The sequence below is a fragment of the Talpa occidentalis genome, unplaced genomic scaffold, assembly GCF_014898055.3.
Source record: "Talpa occidentalis isolate TD23 unplaced genomic scaffold, MPIMG_talOcc4v2.1 talOcc4.2, whole genome shotgun sequence".
NCBI lineage: Eukaryota > Metazoa > Chordata > Mammalia > Eulipotyphla > Talpidae > Talpa > Talpa occidentalis.
In genome coordinates, this window is record NW_023602073.1 from 55,095,917 (window position 1) to 55,105,936 (window position 10,020).

The 10,020-nt window shown below is 46.0% G+C and overlaps 1 pseudogene; it reads right to left on the minus strand.

The window, feature by feature from the left end:
* Positions 1 to 7,959: 7,959 nt before the first annotated feature.
* LOC119253066 (queuosine salvage protein-like) lies at positions 7,960 to 8,905 on the minus strand (annotated as a pseudogene).
* Positions 8,906 to 10,020: the final 1,115 nt, after the last annotated feature.

The following is a 10,020-nucleotide window of genomic DNA, read 5'->3' on the forward strand; positions in this document are numbered from 1 at the left end:
AACCCAGGGAGAAAAAGAGTGAGGTAAATTAGTGAATGTGCCCTACAGTTCCACTGACCTGGAAGCCCATTGACCTGCTGAGAGCTGGCAAAAAGCAAGAGCCCTGAGGACAAGAGAGCAACCCCAGCCCACTTTCCTCTTTCTGGCCTCTTTGGCTCTCTCTCTCTCTCTCTCTCTCTCTCTCTGCTTCTCTTGGTGAAGGTAAATACTGCAGCCATGGTCCACATAAGTAAACAACACAACTGAAAATAACAATGTAACAAGATGCAAGTGCCCTCCATCAGCCATGCAATCCTAACCGCCAGGGGGCAGAAAAGATTGACAATAATTTACCCTACAATCCACCCCCTCAGGTTTTCTGCCAAAAAGTCTACATGTAAGTTATATACAATTTTCCCTTAGCAAACACACAAACACTGCAGCCATGGCCCACAAAATAGAACAGGACTGACTGAATGCATAACTATGAAACAATACAAAAGAACACAAGAAAGTCCAGGCAGGGCACCAACTTAGTGGCAAAAGAAAAGATTATTGATACCAGTAGATGATCCACCACTTCTGCTGCTGAAGGCATACAAGGGAGGGGAACCACTGAGACATCTGCTGTCACACGCCAGGAGCCTTAGGCTTCCTGGCCTTCTCTGGCTGTAATCTCAGCCCCAACCCACACACCGCAACCACCCCCAGGACGCACTCACTCTTGGATTGGCGATTCTGTACTCTTTAGGGGTAATTGCCCAATCCTCAGGGTTTCTGTCTGTGGTTGCTCCAACACTCGGCTTTCATAGCCACCAATGTGACACGCAGACCCCTGCACTCAGGCCTACCCTTTGCACAAGCACATGGGTCGGGGATCCATGGATACAAGCTCCACATATGGCCTCTCTTGGGTCCCCTCTTTGGCTGTGGGCTCCACCACAAGCCACATTCCCCACCTGTCCCCGAAGACGAGTTCCTCAGCTTCTCACCCTTACTCGACAACCAACAGGGCATTACCCACAGGTGATTTTAAGAGACTACTTGCCTTCTTTAACATACTTCGGCTGCTTAACAGCCGCTCAGAGCTTCCCAATCTCAGCACCAGCTTTTGCCTTTCTAAGTTGCCTTTTAGATAAATTTCCTCTGCTTGGCTGCAGAGAACTTGGAGAGGGCTTCCTCCCTCAGCCAATCTTGGGCTCTTCTCATGTCTGCCCCTTCCTCTACTCTGGCCATGGCCTCTCTGGGCTATGGCCCTGGGATTGCTGGGAGTACACAGGCTGCTTTTGCCCACCAAGGCCCACTGGCCACCCCCAGATTCCCATTTCTTGGGGTATACTAACAATTCCATCTTCCTCCAGGGTCCCCAAAACATAACATTACCCAGCCAAAGTTCCTCCCCCTTCTGGAGAGATTGTCAGTCCAAGTCCATTGGCTTTTCCCTGCATCAGCACTGGCGAGCTCAGAATTGTGGTCTTTCTTCCCCAATAATTCTGCTGCCTCAGGGGTCCTGGGCTGGTTGGTCCTTGCAGGCCGTCTTCTTCTCTACTCGAGGTCTCATCCTGAAGCTCCCAGATCTTGTCTACCTCCTCTGCTCCTGCAGTATTATTAGCTCTTCCCACAGCTACTGGTAGCCATCGTGCCTCCAGCTTTGTCACAGGCTTACTGCTACTCCTCAGTCCCTCCTGAGGTCTTCAAAAGGCTCCACACCCAGTTGCATCAAATCATCCTGCTGACTACACCAATTGCAGAGCCAGAAAGAGCACAGAGCACATTTTCTATGAATGGAGTAGACAGGTAAAGGAGAGTCTTTGAACCCTTGCTGGCTTTTTCATGGATTTTTATAGGGCTTTTACATGTAGAGCAGCAAACAGGTACATGGCAGGCAGGGGTGCTGGAGACCTGGGAGGCTGGCAGGCTCCCAGTCCCTGGCAAGTCTTCACTCTTTCCTCTTTCCAGGCTCTCTGGCACTCTCTCTTGTCTCTGCTTCTCTTTGTAAATATAAATACTGCAGCCAAGGCCCACAAGAGTAAACAACACAATTGAAAATAACAATGTAACAAAATGCAGGTGCCCACCATTAGGTGTGCAATCCTAATGGCGGGAGGGCAGAAAAATCTGCAAATCATTTATCCTACATACTCCTTTTTATACTTGGGAACTTTTCTAATGTACATATTTTAATTGTTTATTTTCCAAAGCAGAAACAGGATAGTGGCCCCTGGGAAAGGGGGAACTTTGATGTCAGAAGGATAGAGTCTGAGGATAGGACTACATCAATATCTGAAAGCAGGGGATTTTAGGAAAGCAGTGTGCAGGAGAAGGTAAAAAGTATCAGGCTTTTCTGCCCTCCCGCCATCAGGATGGATGATGGAACTCTGCGGTCCTGAGTGCATGCCTGATGGTGGGCACCTGGAGCAGGGCGTGGACATGAGTAGGTGGGTACACCTGGGCTGAGACTGGACTTTTAAGGGCGGCGTCACAGGGATGCCAGCAGAAGCGGAGAGAGAAGCAGAACCATGAGAAGAGCAGAGAGAAGCAAAGAGAAGGCCGAAGAGCCCAGATAGAGTGAAGACCTGCTGGGGGCTGGGAGGCCTGCCAGCCTCCCGGCCTGCCAGCCTCCCGGCCTGCCAGCACCCCTGCCTGCTGTGTACCTGGTAAACCACAATAAAAGACCTGCAAAAAAACACTGAGGACTCTGCCTCCTCCTTTACCCAGTCTGCTGGATCATAGAAAACCTGCACTGTGTCCTTCCTGCCTCTACAATTGGCATAAGTCAGCAAGATGATCCATGCAGATGGGTATGGAGCCCCTGAAGACCTGGAGGGACTAAGGAGTAACAGACTGTTTGCCTGTGACAACGCTGGAGACGTCATGGCGGCACGGGAGAGGAACAAGGTCCAGGAGATATAGGACGAGACCTGGCGTGAAGGAGATGACCGAGAGGACCAGCCAATGACCCCCAAAGCAGCAAGACTCTTCGGGGAAGAGAGGACCACGATTCGGAGCTCGCCAGTGCTGTTGGAAAGGCCTAACGGACTTGGACTTAACTTGGACTGACAATCCCGCCAAAATGCAGAGGAACTTTGGCAGGTTGTTACATTTTGGGGACCCTGAGGGTGGATGGTATTGTTTTTACACTCCAGGAGATGAGAATCTGGGGGTGGCCAGTGGGCCTTGGCGGCCAAAAGCAGCCTGTGTATGCCCAGCAGCCAGCAGAGGAGAAAAGCCAACTGAGAAGGCAAAAGCTGGTACTGATGCTAAGTTTGAGGTGCTATTAAGCACCTGAGCAGCTATTAAGCAGCCTAAGTATGCTGAAGATCAGTGAGTCTCGTAAAATCACCTGTGGGTGATGCCCTGCTCGTTGTCAAGTGAGGGTAAGGAGCTGAGGAACCCATCCTTGGGGGACAGGCGAGGAACATGGCTTGGGGTGGAGCCCAAGCCAAATGTAGAGTTTGGATCCCCGACCCATGTGCTTGTGCAGTGGGTTGGCCTGAGTGCAGGGGTCTGCGAGTCGCATTGGTGGCTATGAAGGCCGAATGTTGGGGCGACTGCAGACAGAACCCTAAGGGTTGGCGATTACCCCCAACAGAATAGAATTGCTAGTCCCACAGTGAGTGCATCCTGGGGGTGGATGCTGTGTGTGGCTTGTAGCCGAGACTATAACCAGAGAAGGCCAGGAAGCCTGACGGTGTGTTACAGTAGATGCCATGAGTGGTTCCCCTCCCTCGTACGAGCAGTGCCTCCAGCAGCAGATGTGGTGGCTCATCTGCTGGTACCAATAATTGTCTTTTGCCACTAGGTTGTGGCCCTGCCTGGACTTATTTGTGTTCTGTTGTATTTTGTTATTATATTGTGATGTATTTGATTTTGTGGGCCATGGCTGCATTGTTTGTTTGCTAAGAAAATTGTGTATATAAAGACTATATGGCAGAAAACACTGAGGGGGTGGACTGTAGGGTAAGGAAAAAGGTATCAGGCTTTTCTGCCCTCCCGCCATCAGGATAGATGATGGATCCTGCGGTCCTGAATGCATGCCTGATGGCGGACACCTGGAGTAGGATGTGGGCATAGGTAGAAGGGATTTACCTAGGCTAAGACTGTGCTTTTAAGGGTGGCGTCACGGGGATGCCAGCAGAAGCCGAGGGAGAAGCAGAGCCATGAGAAGAGCAGAGAGAAGCAGAGAGAAGATTGAAGAGCCCAGATAGAGTGAAGACCTGCTGGGGGCTGGGAGTCCTGCCAGCCTCTTGGCCCCCCTGCATCCCTGCCTGCTGTGTACCTGGTAAACCCCAATAAAAGACCTGCAAAAAAGACACTGAGGGCTCTGCCTCCTCCTTTACCAGGTCTGCAGATCATAGAAAGCCTGCACTGTGTCCTTCCTGCCCTTACAGTGTCCAATCCTGCCACTACACAGTGATAGATGAACAAAAATGTTTATTTATTCAAGAAGTGGTAATTTTGATAGTGAGAGGGGCGGCAAGCAATTATTTTTAAAGCTAAGATTCACACCAGTGACTTCTCCCATGTGTGATTATCTAGTATGTCTCTAGTAAACAGAAGAACAGTCTTCCCTTTGTGAAGGCTCTTATTTAAAGCATAATCATAAATCATAATCACAATTATAAGAAAGTTCTTTTGCATTTGAGCTCCTTCTCAGATTAATCCTAATTCTGTCTGTCAACTCCATTCAGCTGAACATCTCATCAAAATTGACAGCTCATTTAATATTTAAAAGTAAAATAATTACCTTATGTCACAAAGAATGACTTTACACAGGCTAAATATATTTCATTTATTAAATTGTTCTTCGTGCACTAGTTTGTGGACCTAGCAATTTCTGTTGGCTATAACTTTATTTCCTTACTAAAATTTATTCTCAGCATCAAAACTATTTTGGTGTGACAAATGATGAAATGATAATGTAGGGTAAATGAAAAAGCATCAGGCTTTTCTGCCCTCCCGCCATTAGGATTGATGATGGATCCTTGCAGCCCTGAATACATGCCTGATGGCAGGGCACCTGGAATAGTTTGTGGCATATGTAGATGGGATTCACCGGGGCTAAGACTGTACTTATATGGGCGGAGTCACGGGGATACCAGGAGAAGCAGAGAAACAGAGCAGAGAGGAGAACCGTGAGAAGAAGAACCTCAAGAGAGCAGAGAAGCAGAGACCCCTAGAAAACGCCGGAGAGCCCAGAGTTAAGACTTGCTGGGGTTGGGAGGCCTGCCAGCCCCCTAGCATCCCTGCCTGCTGTGCATCTGGTAATCCCAATAAAAGCCTGCAAAACCCACTGAATGCTCTAGGACTCTCTCCTCCTTTACCCCCTCTGCTCGGGTCATAGAGAACATGCACTGTGCCCATTCCTGCCACTACAGATAGAATGTGATCATCGGATACTTATTTCTTTCTTCACAGATATCCTAAAACTGTTTCAAAGTTAACATGGCACTATTTAGAAGCCCAGTGCAAAAATATCCAGCTCTATCATTTTATTCTTTTTTGAACATACCATTTTCTCTGGATTTCTCAAAGGTAACTTGATAAATTGAAGTTAGCACCTTGATTAGAAGGACATAGTTACACATAAACAACTGACATAGTTCCATATAAATTAGTTATTATGTTGTGACATATAAAAAATAGAATTCCAGGGGCCTTTTTTTTTTAATCCTATATTGATTAAAACAGTGTTTTTCCTCACTTCTCTGCAAGGAAACAGAACAGTGATGAACAAGGTCAGTTTTTCTCAGGAAAGCTGCCTCCATGCTCCCTAGAGAATTGTAGTCTGGGATTGGCAAATAGTGGGGGATCAAGGAAGTGTTGGGATAGGGAGGAGTTTCTCTCTTGGGTCAGGTGTGCATTTTGAGCAAGGTAAGCTCTAGCCAGCCAGGGTAGTGAAGGAAGCTCAGCTGCTCACAGGGCTGCTCACATTCACCTTCCTCTCCTAAGGAGATAGAGAATTTAGACAAAAAATATTCCAGATTTTAGGGACAAGCCCAGATCTCTAGAAAATTTGCCTGAATAATCTTTGAAGTGGTTTTGGGTGTGTGAGATCAGTCACGGGGTTATGGGGAAGAAAAGAGACACAGTGTATTCTCATCCATCTGAAAGATAATAAATGTCCTTGCTGTATAGGCAGTGATGGAAAAAGAATGAAAGGATGTGGGGATAATATTGTATAATGGATCCATCCATGGGATGGAGCCAGAACAAAAATAGTGCTAGAACTGGATAAGTTTTGAGGATCAGACAGAGTGAAATGAAAGCCTACTATTTAAGGCTAGAGAGGATTAAAATTTTTTTTTTTAAAGATTTATTTATTAATACGAGCACTGAGTACAGTTAGAAGCGCGGGAGGGTGAGAGAATTCACCAGAGCCAGAGCAGGGAACAGAACAGGCAGAGGGACTGAAATACACTGCTGAGGGGAGCAACGGGCGGCAGGAGAGGTCTGTCACGCCATGTGGGACCCTTGCTGGCGGCTGGGGATCGAACCGGCACTGCAGAGCTGCAGGCAGCCATGCAGCCCAGTGCTCAACTGCTGCGCCACCAGGGGAGGCCAGGATTGTCGTTTTTATACAAGAATTCTTAAGATATTTTAACTTGGTAAGAAATAAATTTGAACAAAGATGGACAAATCACGAGGGTCAAAGACTAAATTTATGTCCTTTTCCTAGATTCTTTGCTGTCACAAGTGAAATTTCTTAGGTCCTTCATAAATATACACACAAAAACACACTTATGCACACACATTCATATATGCACACACAACAGTACCCTCCTTTCCCACAATAAAAAAGTATGCTTATGCATTTTTATACTTACAAAAACATTCTTTATACTTGCATACAGTTATACAGTTTCTCAGGTTACCCTAGACATCCCCACCTCTTACCACTCCTCTGAAATACTGAAACAAATCATCTGAAACTTTAGTCAGACCACTCATATATCATACTCAATTATCAGGTGTCTTCTCACATGTACTGCAACTAACCAGGATGAGAGTCGCACAAGGATATGGGCCAACAGAGAAGAGATATAAGCTTACATTACGATTCTCTTAGTTATCTTACACTCATGTGATTGTAATGACCTCATATGACCCTGAAGCCAAGTTATTTAATACCAATATTTATGTGCTCGTGTGAACAGACACACACACACACACACACACTATGCAAAATGGCTGGCATTCTTAATGCTTTTATTATGCTCAAATCTTATTCCAACTTCTCATATAATTCAGAGAAAGGGTTGCATATTATGGTACCTCTGCAATTTATTGTTACTTATAATCATCATGAGTTTGCTTTCTTCAGTATATGCTCCTGCATTAAATGCTATAAACTGATAACAATAAATTAGAACTTCTAATGATTGTTATACAAGAATTTAGGAATTATCCACATTTGCTATGTTTTAGGACCATTTGTATTTAGTTTAATTTCTAAGGATGCAAACTAAATTCTCGGTCTCATAAACTAAATTAAATATGTACCTCTCAATTCATTGGATTTGATTCTTGATTGAAGAACACAACTGGTACTGTTGACTATCAGCTTTTCAAAATATTATCAACATCATGCACTTTTTGGTACTGCCTTCCAATTATGAGAATATTCTACATGTATTTTATCTACCAATAATCTGCTTATTATTTATTTATTTTACATTATTTTCTTTTTATTGAGGTAACTGGGCCTCCCCTGTGGCGCAGCGGTTGAGCGCTGGGTTGCGAAGCTGCCCCGCAGCCTCTGCAGCACCGGTTCGATCCCGGGCTGCTCCCCGGCCACCAGAGGAGGGTCCCACATGGCGCCCAGACCTCTCCTGCTGCCCGCTGCTCCCCTCAGCAGTGTACTTCGGTCCTTCTGCCTGCTCTGCTCCCCGCTCTGGCTCTGGTGAATTCTCTCACCCTCCTGCGCTTCTGACTGTACCCAGTGCTTGTATAAATATATCTTAAAAAAAAAAAAAAACTTTAAAAATAAAGAAGAAAGGAATTGATCTCTTCACCAGGTTTTTTCACCTTTTTCCTCAATTAGCTCAAGAAGACAATCCCGGATTAGCTCAACACACCAAAGTGAGCACTCTCTGATTTCCACCTCTTGCTTACTTCCATAGGAGAGTATTTTCCCTTTGTGAAGTTTCTCCAGCAGTTCCTCAAAGTATTTCAGAACTCCCAGGTGAGAAAGAAATCTGAGGTACTCTATAGTCAGCAAACATGGTGATACTGGAGATGTCCTTAAAGCAGCCATCTCCTTTTCCCTCTAATACACTCCATGTATCCGCCACAAGGATTTGGGCCCGTTTGTAAAAAGAAACTCTTTTCCCCTCAAAATGAGTCAAATCTCTGTAAGAAGGAAAATTTTCAACTCCCAGGTGCAATAGCTTCTGTGCATTTTTTTCACTTTTCCGGACACAATTAAGAAAAGAGCCTTCAAACTTCTCAAGCAGAATTTTTCCAGTTTTGTTGAGAATCCAATGCCTTTCATCTATCAAAGGCATGGCAACGTCTGTGTCAGAACGGAGTATATGACGAACCTGATCCAGAGTCACCGTGGCACAGTATGAAATACTAGTTAATGGTATCCCTTCGTCCAGGGCTCGGTTGACCGCGGTGCAGAGACCAGTAGCCACTGTATGTTTTCCCCCTGTACCCCACTAAACATTTGTGGTCGGCCTGCTCCGACCAGAAGGAGAAATTGAGAGTGTCTATCATGAATACCCAGTTGATCGCGGCCTCGTCGGTTGACTTGGGGTTCAGTACGTGCAGGGCCTTCCAGCCCTCCACGCGCAGCTCCCGGCGACACCTGTGGGAGCAGCAGCTCGGCCACCCGCCGCATGCCTCCGACATCAATGGACACCTGCCGACTGTTCTCCGCAATGAATTTTGTGGACTCCCAGGGAGTTAGGACCCCATCCATCCAGCCCTACTCTCAGAGCCTGGGAGAAGCAGCCTTCGCCCACAGGCTAGTCAAAACTCTCTTCCTTCTTCGAGCTGTGCACATCAGGGGGTCCCCTCCGACACCCGCTCCTGCCCTCCGTGGGAGAGCGGCCCTCACAGGGTCCTGCCCACCTAGAGAACCGAGAGCACGGCTAGGCCTGACCTCCCGCCCACGCCCTCCCCGCTGTGACGTGGCAGCGCCTGCGCGCCCATTGTCTCCTTTTTTATTCTTTATGAACCATGCTAGAGATTTGTCTATTTTGTTAATTTTTTTTCAAAGAAATAGCTTTTGGTTTCATTGATCTTTTGGATTTGCTTTTTAATATCTATTTCATTTATTTTTGCTTGAAATTTTATCAGTTTGTTTCTTCTACTGTCCTTTTTAATTTGTTTTTGTTCTTTATCTAGTTCTTTGACACAGGGTATTAATTAGTTTGCTTCTTTGGTTTCTTGTGTCTTGATGTGGGCCTTCATTGCTATATATTTTCCTTTTATTACAGCTTTTGCTATGCCCCATACAGTCTGGAAAATTGTGTCCCTATTGTCATTCATCTCAAAGTATTTTTTTTTATTTCATCTTTGATTTCCTGACTAATCCAAAGGTCATCCTGTAGTGTGTGGTTTAATCTCCATGAAATGGGAGGATTCTCTGCTTTCTTTCATGGGTGATTTGTACTTTGATGCCTTTATGGTCAGAGAAGATATTTGGCATAATTTTGATCATCACATATCTTTTGATGTTTGTCATGTTGCTTTATATGTGGTTGATCCTGGAAAACTATCTTTGTGTGCTTGATAAAAAATGTGTTTTTTAAAGATTTATTTATTTATGCATACAAGAGCTGGGGTACAGGCCAGATGTGCAGGAGGGTGAGAGGATTCACCAGAGACAGTGGGGAACAGAACAGGCAGACTGACTGAAATACACTGCTGAGGGGAGTAGCGGGTGAGACAGGAGAGGTCTGCTGCACTATGTGCGTATTTCTGTGGATGGCTGGGATCAAACCCACACTGCAGAGGCTGCAGACAGCTTCACAGCACTGCGCTCAATGGCCTGTGCCACCAAGGAGGCCCCTCAAAACTGTGTTTTTGGAT